The following is a 19,363-nucleotide window of genomic DNA, read 5'->3' as shown; positions in this document are numbered from 1 at the left end:
CTTCGCTAATGTACGTAGGTTGCGCCATAAACTGGATTTACGACTGATGCCATGCCACTCGTCTACGTTACTTCATTGCCACATGTGACGGACATATTGTAAATTTAGTGTAGGTATATGGTGTCGGGTATTTTTTGTATAATATCCAAAGGTGGATTGAGCTGGTAGAACCCCTTGTGGTTCGACTCCGGCAGCACCACCGCCACACCTATTTCTACCTAATAACAGCAGTGTTAGGCGCTGCTGTGTTCCGGTTTGAAGGGTGTGGTAAGGGAGACATACTTTTCCGAGGCGTTCCAGCTTAGTCCTCAGGGGTAGTGGCGCATTTGTGGCCGACCTCAGGTAGGAATATCTAATCCTATCTGGGATTGATTACTGATGCCCATGGGCGGCAGTAGCCACTTACCATCAGATGGACTGCATGCTCGTCTGCTACTTCTATATTATAAAAAGAAATCTAAAATATATAATAGTGTTAATGGGGCCCAAAGACTGAGTTTCATTGAAATTAAAACTATATGAATAGATTTTTAAAAGCTCTACATTCGTAGCCGGGAAGCGAATGTGTTTATTTTGGAAGAAATAAGGATTAAAGAGTGGGAAGTAATGTTAAATGACAAACTAAACAACTAAACTATCAAGAAAACAACTTGTAACTAAGCAAATTATCAAAATGATGTTCATTGGTTTAAATGCTTTGGTTTAAATGTTTGCTTTGAATTGGTTAAAGGCCCAGCCTGTGATTCTATTCTGACAGGAGATCTGAGCCCAGCTGTGGGGCCGTAATGATGTACCGATATAATATATCCTACTATAGCACATCACAAACCGATCCCGTACCGATAAGTAGCTGTAGATCCCAACAACAACTTTATCTATCAATATAACCATTAACCTTATGCATACTACGATCCCAGATATTTAAACAGATAAGATAAGATATAATTTAATTAAGATAAACAGTCGTGAAATTTAATCTTCAAATAGCATTCATTAGATTATCAGTAGGTCTAGAGTCTAGACTATCTGATTTCGTAGAAGCATTTAGACCTAGCCATTCTGTTAATTAACTAAGTAGTTACGTACATTTTTAATGAAGTGCCTTATTTTAGAGCTAATCTTACTAAAAGATCAGGCTTAGTCTAAAAATGTAACCTTATCTTTTAATAACATAATTACTTGAAACACATTTTATGGTGAGTTTTTATTGAATTGTGAAATTTATTAACAATTTCGAAAAAGACAAATTTAGTTACTTTCATATATCCAAGGTATAGAAAAACTATTTTATTTTGCCTGTCTATCGTACATCTATGGAGTGGAGTAGTATTGATAATTAATCCCATTATAACGGAATTAACAGATAACTTTTTATACCGAAAATTCCCTTTACAAAAAATCAAAATAATATCTAAGACAAAACGTAGATCACAACCCGCACGTGTCCTCATTAACGACTATGCCTTTGAATTATTTGTGGAGCTCGGTTCTCTTATAAAATTGCAATAAAAGTAAAAAAAACGCGAGCGTAGACGCGCGCGTGTCGTTAACGGCTTGTACAATGAACTTTGAAACGGGACGGTTATATGAATGTCGTTCAACATCATACGTGTAAAACAAAGGCGGTATGTTGAATAAATGAACACTTGCTACGAGGCTCAGTGGTTCAAATGTATTAGTAATGAATACTATCCTCTTTACTTTGGCAAACACTGAATACTTTCTGTCTCCTTTAGAGAATAGGAATATATTTTATTAAGATATTTCAGTAAATTACGTTCTTATTGCTACAATATTTAATTTGTTTAAAAATACCAAATAAGTAATCCCCAGTCACAAAGAAAAGGCACCGCCGCCATGCCTATTTTTGTTTAATAACAGCATGTGTGGTGAGGGAAAATACTTTTCGTCGTCATCGTCGTCGAACTTAGTCGTCAGAGGTAGGTCAACGACAAGTAGGAATCTATTCTGATCTGGGATTAATTACAGATGACCATAGGCGGCACTAGCCACTTATAAGATGGACGTGTGCTAGTCTGCGATTTCTATTTTATAAAAAAAAAATTACACGGATGTATATTCGTGGTATTAAAATATAAACCGGATAAATCATAACTAAGAAGATCCGGTGTTTTATTCCGGTATCCACTTTTGGAGTATTACACAAAATTCAAGTATCATTTTTCCTCAATAACTCATATCACTCCATTGAACCTCATAACTTTCAGTAAGCCCTCGATTATTTAAACCACTCCGAACTTATGACTACATTTTCAATCAAGTTTATTCTGAGGACTTAATTATTCTGTGGATCGATAAGACGGTCTCGTTACGTCGATGTAGCCTTATGAAGCTATAGACAGGCCAATTTGCGCTGATTAAACTGAGACTCCTCTTCTACGATTAATTTACATACACGTCTATAATTATCATAAGTAACTTAACATGACATGTAGACATGCAGTAAATAACTCGATATAATACAAAATTCGAAAATTTCATTTATAATAATTAGTTGTATGTCTTTATTTAGTTTTCAACTTTATTTTCTTTTATTTTATTTTTAAATTATGTAACCATCTGTAAAATAAGTAGAGAAAAAATAAATCTGGTAATATTAAAAATAAATAAATCAGCAATATGTCAAAACAAGGTCATGTGCTATGTATTGGGTTCGTCGTAGATTTTATTAGTACTAGGTACATATTTTATAGTACTCTAAGGGCTTCCCGATTTTTATAGCGGCCGAACCGGCTCAATCTAGACACAAATGCCGTTATATGTATGATGTAAGTGAGTGATGAATTTAATTCATATCACTCGCATTAACGTATGTCTGGTGAGAGACATATTTCATCCAAGGCATTCCAACTTAGTCCTCAGGGGTAGCATCGTATCTGTGGCCAATCTCATACGAATTATCTTACCTTTTTTTTGGCATCGGGGGGGAAATCTTCAAAAGATACCTGATCTTCCGGGGGAAAGACCGAGTTATGTGAGATTTGTACTCACTGAAACCCCCTCGGTGGCCTCACTACGCATGAAAATCTAGAGAAGCCTCGGGATCTCAATAATAAACGCACCGCTGCTTCCCCAGCGTGATGCCTTTAGGCCCTTCTCGGAGCGATTTGCCCCTTACACTACAAAACAACAATTTCTGACCACAACAAATTTCGACATCTTCATGTCGCAAAAGTCAACAACCAGAGCCCCCACTCTAATCGCTTGCGACCTAGAGATCCTCTTTAAGCACTACTGTGCAGGCGGATCAACACGGGGAGCACCCCCGCCCCGAAGTCTCCGTATCCGAGCGCGATCGGCCCTCTCCCGAGCCCGTTCGACATTCTCCTTCTTACTCATAACGGTCTCACAGAAGGAGACTACCGCCCTCCATCCTTCTTTTTCTGCCAGAATAGCCGCTGCCGCTGGTGGAGTAAGGCCTCTCCCGATTCGGTTGATCAGGATGCGCCGCTCAGAGTCTCATGCGGGGCATTACCATGGGGGTTCTTACCTGGATTTGTTCACAGACGTAAATGGGCGGCGGTAGCCATTTACCATTTGATGTATGCATGTTTCATATTGCATGCATACTATATATAACAAACAAAAGAGAAACTCGGTAAAGACGACGCATTACGACATCTAATGTATCAAAGTCGGTTTCAAGCTAACATATGTAGGGATACGCTAGGCATCAACGGTCCTTTAGGGCCTATACTATTATGAAGTATTTCAATATAAGTTACAAAACTATCTAGATGTGTGCCTAGTGCTAACGTATGCGCAAACTCTTGATTAAATTACTTATGAAAACTCAGGATCAGGATTAGGATTTTGTTAAAGTAAACCTTTAAAGTGTAAGGTAAAATACAAATACACTTTACTAAAGAAACATGTAGCTTCTTCACATTTAAAAACACATTATTTTTACGGCAGTCGGTTTCACCGTTGCAATCCCGATTTCTTTTTATAACCTGGGGGTAAAGCTGAAATGATTACAACAAAAATAGTAAAGTAGGAAACTTACTCGTGAACATAGAGTTCTGTACCTTTACGTAATTTATTATGTGGTATATTTTGACGGAACCAAATCAAAGCAGAACCAAAATTAAAAAAATCGTTGCCTCTCCGGAGGACTAACATGCCCTCTAATAGAAGTATAAGTTAGTCAGTACTTGTACCTTTGTCAATTTGTCCTGAATTAGCATGCTGAAGTAGGCGACTAAAGTCTGCAATTATAAGGAACAACCATAAATGTAGACTGATGCAGCAGACGCAGACTCCATCGGCACGCTAAGTATGTAGCAGCTCCATTTAAGTATTTTCAATATCAGATCTTATTGTTAGTATCGGGTATTCATATAATATGCTGCATTCAGTAATTTAATTTTCAACTAGTCAACATAATATCAAAATACAATTTTCACAGAACAAAATTCAGAACTCTTTCGGAACTCAAAAACATTTTTATTTAAAACAAAATGAGCTAAAAGAACAATCCGAGTCAGCATCGCTTCGCTAATGAAGCTACCTGCTTCGAGACTCCAAAATAAATGTTTATTCCGTTTGCCGTTTCCTCGTATCGTACCTTATTGAAAACAACAGAACTGTATTGTTTTGGAGAGCTCTATTAATTTCGTAGTATTTGTTAAAGTGCTTTTAAATGTTCCGTTTGTGTTTTAAATGTTTTAAGTGTTTTTAAATGTACGTATTCTGTCGATACAAATACTTGTATTATAGTGGCATAAAAACGTAGTAGTCCCCTACTGGGCGCCGTTAAATTTTGTTTCGAAGAATGGGGTATTCCAACTTAGTCTTCAAAGATATCAACTCTTCTGCCCCTGACCTCAAGTTTTTACTTCAATTCATTTTTTTTAACAACATTGAGTAGCAAACGATACAATTTTAACAGAACCGAATTCCGCGAGGAACTTTCCAAAACTCGAAAACATTTTTGTCGAAAACAAAATGAGCTAAAAGAACAATCCGAGTCAGCTACGCTTCGCTAATGAAGCTACCTGCTTCGAGACTCCAAAATAAATGTTTATTCCGTTCGCCGTTTCCTCGTATCGTACCTTATTGAAAACAACAGAACTGTATTGCTTTCGAGCGCTCTATTCATTTCGTAGTATTTGTTGAAGTGCTTTTAAATGTTTGCATGCTCTGTCGTTACAAATGCTTATACTTACTACTGTTTTTTTTACTTTTAATGTTGTGAAAGTCTTGTAGTTTGATTTCGGCGCCACAAGACATTCCATGAGGCATTCCAAGTTTGTTCTCGAGGATATCTGCGACCAAATCTTAAGATCAAATCTTGCGCTTAAGATCAAATTTCAAATTATTTTTAGATTATATAGAGCAGTGGTAGCAACGATAAATGCAATCGATCATGGTAAGGCAAATAAAACAAAAAAAATCCGACGATATTTTCATTGACAATTGAAATTAATATAAATTAAAATAAAAAACTTTGACAACATTTTTTTGCGAGACAAAATAAATTATCAATTGGTAGATCGCACAGAGCTAATACTGACATGTAATAATACTGACATTTAAATATTTTGTAATGCGATTGAATGTTATATTATTTATTAATTAATGCACTTGACAACTCAATAGAATGACGAACCTTTGACATGTATACTAAATTTTAAAAATTGTATGTGTGTTAGATGTTAACAGTAATTGTATGTTGTCCTATGTAACGTATGTAATGTAATGTAATGTAATGTAATGTAATGTAATGTAATGCAATGCAATGCAATGCAATGCAATGCAATGCAATGCAACGCAATGTAATGTAATGTAATGTAATGTATGTAATGTAACCTAATATAAATTAATGCTGCTCTCTAGTATTTTTGCGACGCCCTCTCAGGGCATCACATATCTCTTATATTATGTTGTAAGTTGTGTGTGTATTTTGCAATAAATAAATAAATAAATAGTTAATAGTACATTATGGACACAGAGTTACAGACTCCAATACTTCGGGGTATTCAAGGTTGTATACATGATCGATCGGGGTATTCCGCGAATATAGAGGATTATGGGCACTAACTATTATTTACCATCAGATGAACGGCATACTCCTTTTCTGTATAAAAAAAATTACGTATATATAATTATTTTTTGCAATTATTATTCCACGAGTTGTAAAGCAATAAAAGAAATATTGATTAAAATGTCCCCTTTATTCCCATACGAAATATCGTGATAAGAATGATTGCAACATTCATTATATTCGTAACAATAAAACTACATTTGTACCGAGCAATTTTCCTAATGTAGCTGTTACGTGCGGGACTAACTAATTCTTTCTTTTGTTCGATTTCACTTGGATTAAGCCGTAACTCATGTGTACCACTTCGAATAGGTATATTAAGAAATATATTTGCAGTCGTTCAAATATTGACAAGAAGGCATTTAATAACCCCATTAATGAATATGGAGGATATTAATGTCGGCAACGGATCCAATGTGTTTAAGACATTCATTTTAATGTAAATATCCAAAACCACATCTGAATTTTAAAAAATCGTGGACATACCAACTTACATAAAAAAATTTCAAACATATATACAGTGTTCGAATACAGAACCTACTTTTTTGAAGTCGGTTAAAAACGTTATCGCCTGGAGAATGTTCTAAATTATTTTTCAGATTCTGCCTCGTACCGACAAAGTATTAAGCTGTTGAGTTCTAAGGTTGTACTTTGAAAATCTGAAGTGTTGTCCGAAGTTGTGCATTTTGATGTGAAACATCTATAGCCGCACGTAAAACTGATTTCTGGCGTGGCGACGCATGCCACGCTATACGATGGTATATATATACAGTCTATATGCAGTAGTGTGTACGGTGTGGCGACGCGTCGCCATGCGCAATCGAATTCAATAAATAGTCATCGTTATCTGGAAAAAAATCGTAATATTTTATTTTATCATTATGACATATTTAGTTCCTATCACAATATGTTCTTTTCTGCATATTACTTTTACAAAATAATGTCGATGTTTCACATCTGCCAGGCGTCCCGTGACGGCTCACATTTTTTTTTTATTCTTTCCATCGATTTTGACGAAGCATAAACATGCAGGTTTCATTGCGATGTTTCCTTCACCTTTTTAATCAAGTGATAATTAATTTCTAATACACACATATCTTGGAAAACTTCAGAGCTGCGTGCCTGCGATTTGAACCTAGGACCACTCGATCAAGAGGCCGAGTTTCTTAACCACGAGCCTATGGCTGCTTTTTATTCACTATTTATTAATATTGTGGTACATGTGAGTAATACTATAAACTGGCCAAGTACGATGAAATTGAATGGAATTCATAAAAATACAATTCGCGATGTTACAAAAACTTCCTTTGAAAAAAATGACAATACAAAGGTACTGAAATGGAATAATATGACACTTGACAAAGGTTGTTTAACATTACTTTTCTCTATGAAGGTACCCCAATACATAAATCGAGTAACAAAGTGTCAAACCTCCAATTCAACGACGTCATTTTTTTAAATGTCCTTACTACATTAATGATATTTTTTAATTTTTAAAACGAATCTTTTTAAACTCATGTTTATAAGTAACTTTTTCTGAGTTTAAGTTTTTTTTAATGCCAAACTTAAAATAATTGTCAAAAAATCAATATCAAAAAATTTTAATAAGAATTTGATCGTCTTTTTTTTAAGTTTTTCGAATAAGCTCTAAAGTGACTAATAAAATACAGACAAGAGTGAGTGAAGCACAGCTATCTAGTTCAAAATTAAACTTTAATATGATATTATTAATATAAGCGTATTAAAATAAATATTTCATCATATCCCGGAACTAGGGTATAAAGTAATAATTTCATATTAGCGTCCAACGGAATTCCTTTGAAACTTCCAGTGTAATAAAAATATGTCGCTCGATGAAAGCATTACTTAAGTTATAATATAAAATTTATTATTGAAACCACGTATACATGAATGTCATACATGAAATTGACATACGAGGATATTTTTTTGAAAACCGTTACAATTTTCTTACACTGTGGCATTTTACGTAATAGCATGCTAGTTGCGCTATGCGGCTTTAAATTGAACTCTCGTGTATAAGCATCAATTTAGTTTGCGAAAATTGTAATAAAATATCGTCGTGGTAATATTGAAGCATAGATTAGTAAAGATTACTTACGCCTAACAAGAAAATGTACCGTTTTGAGACAGTTACACAGTACAGTTTTGAGAATTGAAATAGTTGCGTTAAAAATTTTTGCCACGTCTCCGTGCTAAAATGTCCCTAAAATATTTGAAATAAGTATTTATTTATTACGTAAATTACGTAATTATTACGTAAATTAGTTATTTATTCGTAAATTTTCTCTAAAAATGTTTTTATTTGTCAAGGATTCAAAAAAATAACTTACTAAAATAAGCCATTTGTGGCTTCATTCAATTTCAAGGCGGCGAAGTATCTTTACTAATCTATGTATTGAAGGTGGTGCGGAAATCTTAATCACTTGTTTGCAGATTCACCACCCATACACATATTGCCTTACAACAGTGCTATAGTGTAAGGCGGATTAAAGTTTGATGCATTTAACTTCAGTCCTCAGGAGCATTTTCATCAACAAATACAACCTATTTCTAACCTACACAGCAAGGCACGGGATTCATTTTAGAACAAGAACAGTTTAGGATGTAGCTATGGTGTACGAAAGTTTTCTCAGAATTTTCCTTAGCGAAAATAAAAATCTGTCTACGTTTAAAACATGTGAACAATTGTCAATTGAACAATTGTCAATAAATAATCAGTGGAAAATCAGTGGTGCCTCGAATTTCAAGTACCTACCAATCCCCAACTAAAGAAGTTATTCTTCAATCCAGAACGCAGCAAAACTCAACACTACTACTACAAAACATGCCATATTTGACTAGAAAAGCTACTAATCTACTGTACTGTACTACTAATATTAACCTTTTGTACCTTTTCTTTTACATAAATATTTCATGAGAGAGCACGCGGGCAGTTACCCAGATATCTCTTTAATTTCCCCCTCCTACCACCCTGTCGTAAATTCCAGTTCTCATTAAAAAATCGTTATAACAAGATGATATAGGAAATACGATTTTATTCTTATTTTGTTTGTAGCTGGTTCCGATAGCTCATGTCAAGTCATACATATCATTGTATATATTAGTTATAGTGTGAATCGCAGTATATTTATTTGGGAATTCTTTTTTTATAAACCTGGATGGAATAATAGAATTATACCGAATTTTATGTGATGACTGACACACATAATCAACCCCAGATACGTTTCAGAACTAAGTGGCAATGATTTGTGTCTCTTCCTTGCATCAAGGAGTGTTGCAAGGGAGTGGTATAGGAACCAGAACACATCCGCGCTTCATACTATTTTTATTAGGCAAAAAAGGTGTTTCGGTGGTGCCTCCAGATTTAACTACTAATAGGACTAATAGGACCTAACTAAAAAAAATTCAAAATAAAAATATCACTAATATTATGACATTTTAAGCTACGTCTCATTTTAATACCATCGATTGTAGCATGAAATTTGCACAACATTTTCTCATATTATTACTTAAATAAGCTCTAAGGAAGCAATTTTAAAAAATCATTTCTTAAGGACGGAAAAATAAGGAATGAAAACATGTAATGACATAATTTCGCGACGCGAAGCAAGACTTCGTAACTTCGTATAACTGCACTCCACTGCGCTCTAGAAATTAATTAACAGCTATATTTACTTGTTAAATATGTAATGTTGATAATTAAAACCAGGAAGAGTAAATATTCTTGTAGGTAAAAACTACAAAGAATAATTTGAGTTTCACTGAAAATATATTAGTTAAGTATCATATTATATGAAAGTAAGTATAAGTAACATAATAAAAAGTGTTATACTATCTACCACTTTGTTTTTATAATCTGTCGCTTGTATTAATTGTATATAACTAAAATTATTGCATGTCCGTCACATATTACTTTCATTACAATACACTTTCAGATCTCGTTGTTAATGAATGTTATTTCAGTCTGTTATAAACCAAGAAATTTGATATTGAAAATTTAGCCACAAATTAATTATTAAATATTAAAAATATATTCGCTTACTATCAGTTTAATACCAAGTTTGTACCAAGCGCTGTGCTAGACATGACGCTAGTTTGAAACTTATCAGTAGGGATGTTATGGATACGAATTTTCGGATCAGAATGTGGAAACAGATTTATTAAAATATTATCTCGGTTTCAGACACAGTTACATATACGGTATTATTTCGGATTATCCGATAATATCGGACAGTTTCGGCTGTGAATTAAAATGATCTGCTTTTATTCATAACGGAATTGTATCGTGTCGATTTCATCGAGTGGGAACTTTTCATGATGTTGTCATTTAGACTCCAGTCCTATGCGAAATTATTCAAAATATTTTTATCAGATTCGGTGACAGTTACGAATATATTTTCATTTCGGCTATACTATTTATAAAGCAACTGTACTGTGAATTTGAATTTGAATTTGAATTTGAAAGCAACTGTACTGAGTCGGCTTAACCGGGATAACGATTAGACCTTATCCGATTTTATCCGAAACTGTTTTATCGAACTCAGTTACGGTTTCGTATATATTTTTATTCCGGACATCCGATAGTTTCGGTTACGATTATCGTCTCATAACATCCCTGCTCACGAGTTATTCTCCAACTTGCCTACGATGCTCCAATTAGCTGTATATTTACTTGGAAGCAGGAAACATGTTCATAATTAGAGCATAAGTTGTTTAGTAAGATACACATAATCCCAAGTTGTGTAGGATCCCCGGGAGATTCTGGCTTCTGTACTTCATTCTCAAGCGGATTGAGAAGGAACCATTTTGCTTTCACTATTATATCCCATAATATGCAAGATTGCAAGCGGAATTACATAGACTTCTCAGATGGGTTTCTGTACTATCAAACCTTCAAAAGGTACCCGGTGTTGTGGTAGTAACAACTGGTTATATAAAAAAGGGCCAATATTATCCCCGCATTAAGACAAGAAAGAAAGTGTTAAAGGAGAGAAGTAATCTATTACAATGATAAGCACCATTAGTGCGTTAGGCAGTTGGATGGGAGACCGTACGTACTTCCGTGCTTTATCCACATTGAGCTATCTACCGTTTACTATAGCATACTCGATACATATTTCTTACTTCAATTCTAAAAAAACCTTCAACAAGTATATTGCTGTATAAAATTGGCATCGAAATAAGTTTACCGAAAATTTACCAGTTATTAATTAAGATCAATTTTGGTTAAGAGTTACAAAATATACACGCTTATACAATCTTTCATACACAGCATCCCAGCGCGAGTGCTCAGCTTCCAATCATCCTGATAGATGAAAAACAAACAGATCTCTGCAGCTTGCTTACTCACTTGTCACACAGTGAACGAGTGAACTATGGGAAAAACTATTTGCTCGCTTGTAAAATTAAAATTAAAACTTAAGATACAAGTTCAAATCTTTTAGATATTAATATAAAATGATAGTAATATATGATTAAAAACTAACATCGTCGTATCTTTTATTATATAAGGGGTACTTACTTATGATAAGTGACTTTATTATATTATTTACTAGGTGAAACCTAGCGATGCCGGAGCGACAGTTTTGATAGGTCGTAGTGCTGGATTTCATATTTATATCCTACATCTATTTCGTGTTTTAGATACCACATCACGGCAAAAGCAATGAATTTTTACGCCCCAAACTTTGTACTATGAGTGATTTACGACAATCTTACTTATTCTTTAATTAAATAAAGAAATAGACTAGTGCCTAAACCTATTATTATTGACTCTACAACATTAAACTTTATTTTCACGATCATTTACAGTTAAATTCCTTGCGATTTTCATATACTCGCTTATCTCATAATTAGCTTGGTGAAACAAGTCCCTTAATCACTTGCAGTAGATGCAGTTTAGTTACGCGTAAACGATATTATCGTCTAAATTTCAAATGTATAAAACAATGACAACACCATAACTGCTTAGCTACCATAATATTAGTTACTCATGACTAAAATAAATTAATAATGATTGCTATTACCTTTTTAAAAACTTCAGTCGGGCAATCGGGTAACTAGAAGTGAACATCACTTCGAATCTTGTCCTTGTGGGTGACGTAGTCGTACAAAACTCAGACACGTGACAGACGCAGACTTGTGATTTTTCAATGTTATGTGCAAATTAAAAAACAATTATTACTTGCTATAAGAAAATAATAGTGAGTTCTTCACCTGAGAGTTGTAAAAAAAGTTCCTAAAGGTGAGTGACGTCAATCTCACTTGGCCTGCACGGTGGATTATGACCTAAACCTTTTTAACTCTGTGATCACTTGCCCTATAGTAGGACTATAATGGGTGGACGATGAACGTACTTATGATATTCATAATATTGGTTAATCTTTACCAATTAAATAGTGGGTGTGCATTATTTAAATAATAATAAGTTTTTCAATAAAACTTTACAATTCTTTTCCAAGCTGTAAAAAATAGAGTACCCAAGTTAAGAATTCTTATCGGGATCTACAGATATTCCCTCTTAACTTTTATAATCTAGCTCCTCTAGCACGCCATTATTCCTGTAAGCTGTAACATTCGCTAGTTCTATGCACTATTCGGTTGTTTAAAAATAAGTAACTGAAATTTTCTTAAACAGTCTGGGTTTTTTTTAATAGTTGCATGTTTTTTTGACTAAATTACTTTACAATATTTGTTTCACTTTTCTGTTTTAACCTATTTTGTTCGACACGAATCTGTTCTATTCTGTCCTCTGATCCACTTCAATTTATTCTAGTTCTCTTATCTACGTGACATACATGACTCAACATATTTTCATCATATGACGTAGAAGCTCCACATTATGTTTATAGCAGAGAACAGGAATAGAGGTCAGAGTCATGCGTTACTGGATCAAACGTAATGTGTGACCGCGAAACAGAGCGTGGCTGAGTGGTTCCGTCCTGAGTGAGGTTGGAGCTGAGACATACTTAGTCTAGTATCTACAGATACCTCTGTGTTTATTTTTATTTTAACATACTCTTGATGTATCTGAGAAACTCTTAATGTATTTAAGAAGGAAGAAGGCGTGTCATCAGATGTAGTCATGTCATGTATCATCAGTAGTGAGTTACGGAATAGAGATTGGCAACGAAATATGCACATTTTGGGGGTAAAAATGATTAGTAGCTAGATAATTACCGCTAGTGTTGTAAAAATAAAAAGGATGACAGTTTAAAAATAAGTAATCGTCTTAAAGTCTGATTTCTGTTTTAATAAAAATTCCATATATTTGTTTGGCTAAATCACTTTACATTATTTGTTTCGCTTTTCTGTTTTACCCTGTTTTATTCCACACTTATCTGATCTATTCTTTCCTCAGTTCCATTCCAATTTATTCGAGTTCTCTTATATACGTGACTCAATATATTCTCATCAGTACTACATTTCCACATTATGTTTATAGCAGAGAACTGAAATAGAGGCCAGAGTCATGCGTTACCGGATCAAACGTAATGTGTGACCGCGAAACAGAGCGTGGCTGAGTGGTTCCGTCCTGAGTGAGGTTGGAGCTGAGACACACTCAGTCTAGTATCTACAGATATGTCTGAGTTTATTTCTATTTTAACATGCTTTTGGTGTATCGAGGAACTCTTGATGTACCTCTATACTTAAGAAGGAAATGGGCGTGTCATCAAATGTTTGTTAGTTATGGAAAAGACAACGAAACGTACTTACATATTTTTGGAGAAAAAGATATTAAAGAAAATGAGAAATGAGACGTTTTCCTTCTTAACCCAACATTAAGATGAAACACAAAGACCGAAACTCATAGTAGCAATTTAGGTTCATCATTTATTGGTCTTCCTTTTGAGGAATCGAACGCAGAACCCTCTAAATTCTAAACCGGTGTAATGACCGCTGTGCCAACATGATAGTCGAAACGGCTCAATAGATTTTAGGATCAACTTGAACAGACAGAGAACAAATATAAAGCATGTTCTAGTAACGATGTTCATACGAGCATAAGATATCATTTGATGTACGTACATTTCCGGTTTTGCAATTTTAAACATGATTCTATAATATTAAATCCGGATTCGCGATAGTCCGGAAAATAAATATTTTTCTGATGGAATATCGTAAAACTCGATATCGCCAAATTGAACGTTTGATTCTCTGTAGGATTTTACACAGAAATGATAAAAACGTGCCCATTCGAATTGCTGCGTATTAATTAATCGTTGAGAGAGAAGAATATTGCTTGCTTTATGATTTTTATTTTTTTCACTTTTAATTGCTACCTTTCATTATGCTTGTTCAGTGAAAATACACTTGACTGGGTATAAACGAAATTATTGCGATTTACATGTAGCCTTATAAGAAATCGGTGTTTGATTTAACTACTCTCGAAATTGTATGATCATAAGCTTAGCTTGTCATCAGGATGAAATACCAACATAATAACAGTTTATTGAAAATCTCGGAGATCTCGTTTTTGGTATAAGATATCAATAGAGCTTAAGTCCACCTGATGTTAAATGATCACTGTCGCTGATGAACATCAGTGACCAATTCCATATGTAACAGGTTCTACCTGAAGCCGATAATCGCTTATATGTAAGTCAGCTAGCATCCACACTCATCCCCCAAAACGCAGAACGGCTTCACTCTAGGTATCAGTCCTCCTTTTATAAACTTAAGAGGCATACCATTTAACTATGAACCCAATTTAACGACTATTAATATCTAGAGATAGTGGTATATCTCTCTCCATTCTATTTAGAGAAATAATTGGCTTGTTTGGAAAGCTTAATGAAGATATGTGGATAGGCCGCAATTAGGATCCGCAAACTAGCAATTTCAGCAAATCGATCCTTTGATCCTGTGTAATATCAATTTACCAAACAGTAACAGTGAAATTAATATTCTAGGAATTATGTTTGAGCCTGATGGATCTAATTTAAATAGGATTATCATACTTAGTGGTAAATCAAAAAGGAGGAGAGTTATATCGGTTATATACATTAATCGCTAGATTATAACTACAGAACTGTGGAAATTAGCACACACTGTCAGCAGAGGCTAGGAAGAAATCGATTACATAAATATAAAGATTGGTCTGGGTGAAGAGCCTGGAAAAAGGATAGTTTAAAAGCAAGATTCAGACATTGACAAATACAGCTCGAGAAAGAAAGGGAGAGAGATCATTATACATATATAACCAATACGTGAAAAACAAAATTATAAGTAACAACCCAATTCAAGAAACTAATTCCTCGTATTTGCTCAATTGTAAAAAAAACATAGATTTATGGATCTAAAACAAAATCATCATAAGTAATACTCAAAAAAAGCATCATGATCGACATAAAAAAATATTTATTGATTGCCAGAGTCCCTGTTCTGGGTACAACTCGTATTACTGGGCCAATATGAAGCTTTTTTATTTGATCAAAATAATGACGATCTAACATTGCGTACGTTCTGTAGACATAATATGTGTGTATATGAGAAATACCAATTGTTTCGAAAAATACCCATTTCATGGCAATTGTATATCAGAGGCGTATCATATCGGCTATCCTGGATTCTTCTGAATAGCCTATTCATTATCAGTAATTGGAGCTATTCACGTCCCTTTAATGGTTTATCGATATCTACACCAGGAGATAAAAGCCTTGTTTGTGGGCTTAGTGAAGATATGTCGAGTAATCGAGTGCAATTAGGATCAGTAGAGAAGCAATTATGGAGCCTACGATAACCTTATTGACCTTTTAGGTTTCTTTTATTTGATCTAACGCTAGTATAGTAGATATATGTATACATATATAAGTACATACAAGTGATGTCTAATAGGTCTTTGGCAATGGGAGATCTTCCGGCAGACTAACATTATTAATATCGATAATCAATCTACTACCTACCTTAGCTAGGTAGAAATTGTGAAATATCTATCACAGTTTAGTGGCGTGCAAAAATAGATATTTTGATCATTAACAACCGACGAAAGTGATCATACCTGGAGAGCGAGCTTGTTCCATTGATCTCAGTTCGCAACTTGTATTCGGGTTCAGAGCATTCGGGTTCATAGCAGTGATAGCCTAGTGGTAAGAAACGCGGCCTCTCAATCGAGGGGTCCGAGGTTCAAATCCCAGACACTCCCAGACCGCTGATTTTCAAATTTATGTGCGTATTAGAAATTAATTATCACTTGCTTAAACGGCGAAGGAAAACATCTCAAAAAATCTCAAAGGTATGAGAAGTCTACCAATACGCACTTGGCCAGCGCGGTGGACTATGGCCTAATCCTTCTCATTCTGAGAGGAGACCCGTACCCAGCAATGGGACAGTAATGGGTTGATGATGATGATGATTCGGGTTCAGAGATCGTATCAAGACGTTTTAGAAAACTTTCATAGCATGATTCAAGATTCTCTGGTCAAATTACCTACAGTATGTCACCGTTCATTCAATCAATTAGTTAGTCTACAAAATATTCATCCATAGCAAAGGGTATAGAAGTTGAATCTTTACATGATTTAATCCTCGTTGCCTCAATACAATTCAGACTGTCTAGCACTATCTAACTTCTGAAAGTGTTTGATTACTTGTATACTTATACATTATCAAGTAGTATATTAAATTTTCATTTGGAGGTATAAATTCAATTAGTAATTATTATAAAATTAAAGTGTCTGCTTTAAAATAATTTATTGATTTAGATGATTTAGACTAATGCAAAGAAGACTTATAATATAAGGCTTATATATTAAGATCAGTCAAGCCGTTTAAACTGTAGGGCATGTCAATGAATAAGAGATACATACGCGTGTGTATCTGTAACATTACCTTCCGCACTCGAGTCGAAAACGTCTATACATTTTTATATTTTTAATTATACTCTACTGGGTCATTTACAATAATGCCCATTTTAACAAAATACGCTTTCAGGTAATACAAAATTTACTGAGTGACTTTTGAAATATGATTCTAATTATTGGACTAAAAAACCCTTTCTAACCCTAGTAGGTGTCATTTGACATAGGCCCAAACCGCCATCCATTTCGCAAGTCTCAAGTTCATGACCCGGTAGCTACCTTCATTACTTCGTGTTATAATTTATTGCGGTGGGATCCCCGTTCGTGATGTACATGTAAAGATTTCTTTTGAAATTCCAGGTACATTTTAGATGCCCATTTTTATTCTTATTTTTGAGGAAACTCGCGCTACCTTCAGACTTCATCGTACTAATAAGTACGTTGAGGAAAAACACGTGTATGCAATTATGTAAACCTAAATACAACAGGTGCGTTTCTACCCTAAAGACGAATACTTAAAACTACAGAATGTAATGTTTGAGTCATAACATCATAACAGCAGCTAATTATACTACTGTAATAGGTTTTCAACTTTATTTCACCGCTTGGAGACGATCACACAACCGAGACCCCGATAATTCCGAATGCTAACATTGACTAAGGACCAGACTAATGAGTAGATCCTCCAAACACAAGTATAAATAATAATGATGCTTCTTCAGTCCAAACTCAAAAAAGTTTTATCCATCTTTAAACCTTATTGCAGTTGTTGTGCTTTGTCAAGAAAATAAAACTACATTGTCTACACTCAATAAACACAAAGAAACTTTAAGGTTACGGCATTTGCCACGGTTGTCTAAGTGTCCTCATCACAAGTACATCAAAACCTACATTGTGTACACGTGAGGCATAAACAACAGTAAAACTCGAAAACTATCATAAACTCGGTATGTTTGCTGCGATACTGAGACGTGAGGTTACCTCGTTATAACTTTACGTATCTACGACTGAAATTTTACAATGTTGGTTGTAGGACGTGTTAGACCTGATGGTTGTCGTCAGGAAATGACAGTCGATAAACATTATGTTTTTTTTTTAATTTTGAAGTAGCAAACGACCGATAGTCCACTAGTTACTGCCGTTTAACCAGTAATCAACCTCAGATAAGATTAGAGTCATACAGATTCGTTTCTATCCCTGAGAACGTCTGTGAAAAGTATTATTTCCTTATCAGACAAAATACATTTCATAATTTTGAATCTTTCAAACAGAGCCTTAAAACAACACAGTGACTAATATGATTGACGACAAATGAGTCTGCAATAATATTCTCAAAATTTCTTGTATCTTTCGTTAATATACTTCATTTCAGGTGCTTCACTTTGTCAAAAAAATAAAACTACATTGTTACGATATTTGCGACTGTTGTCTAAGTGTCCTCTTCGGAAGTAGGTACATCAAAACACGCAATGTGTACACGTGAGGTAGTAACAACAATAAAACTCGGAAACTATCATAAACTCGGTATGTTTGCTGCGATACTGAGACGTGAGGTTACCTCGTTATAACTTTACGTACCTACGGCTGAAATTTTACAATGTTGGTTGTAGGATGAGTTAGACCTTACATGATGGTTGTCATAATAAATAACAGTTGATAAATCTTTTTTTTATTGTAATAACAAAAGAAAGCACTTAAGTAGGCTCTAATTTTATGTGCAGCATTGGAAATTTGCCAGCTGGTGATATAACTCATTTACGACTTTTATTTTATGCTATGGTTTTCGTATTCTTTTTTTTTTAATCTTTTCCTTTTACCCATATGATGGGTGCACAAAAAAATTCCATCTTGGAACGTTCGGCATATTAAACTTGGATTAATGATACTAAACTTATGAACTTACCAGCTGACGGCAAACGTGGTGTTGCCATATAAATAAAAAAAAATAAGGGTGAGCAACCCTTATCACTTAGGGGTATGAAAAATAGACAGTAGCCGATTCTCAGACCTACTGAATATGCAATATGCATATAAAATTTGGTGAAAATCGGTAAAGCCGTTTCGGAGGAGTACGGTAACTAACATTGTGACACGAGAATTTTATATAAACTTATATGCATTGGCAACCAAACTAAATACGTATGCAAATTCTATTTCAGCTTAATCAAGTTGGGATTAATTAGTTTAAAATTCGGATACAAAATTTGACTCTCACATAGATATCAACTAACAAAGCAAGTTACCCAAAAGATTCTAAAAAACAAAATAGAAAATCAAAACTTACCCATAGTGAAACTTTCCGTTACATTTGAAGCATCCTTTGGTTAACAAAGGTATGCTCCAGCTGTGAGGCTCCCTAGGTATTTAATACAAGTTGAACACAATTTTGCACTGTATTTTATTGTTCTGCAATGTTCTGTAACAATACAATACATTTTAAGCTTCGAAATACTCTGATAAACAGCTTGCGGGCGAA

General features: G+C 34.4%; 1 long non-coding RNA gene across 1 annotated transcript in view; it reads right to left on the bottom strand.

Moving 5' to 3' along the window:
• The window catches only part of LOC140742343 (uncharacterized), a 105,437-nt gene that overhangs the window by 85,896 nt on the left and 178 nt on the right, over nucleotides 1–19,363 (bottom strand). The window contains exon 2 of the long non-coding RNA XR_012102271.1: nucleotides 19,172–19,303. This is a non-coding gene — a long non-coding RNA (uncharacterized LOC140742343). The remainder of the gene's footprint in view (nucleotides 1–19,171; nucleotides 19,304–19,363) is intronic.

Source organism: Epargyreus clarus, unplaced genomic scaffold (genome assembly GCF_041222505.1).
Source record: "Epargyreus clarus isolate Ecla_fem2 unplaced genomic scaffold, WU_Ecla_fem_2.2 ptg000005l, whole genome shotgun sequence".
Lineage (NCBI taxonomy): Eukaryota > Metazoa > Arthropoda > Insecta > Lepidoptera > Hesperiidae > Epargyreus > Epargyreus clarus.
Note: the sequence above shows the minus strand (reverse complement) of the source record. Positions and strands in the feature narration are given on the sequence as shown.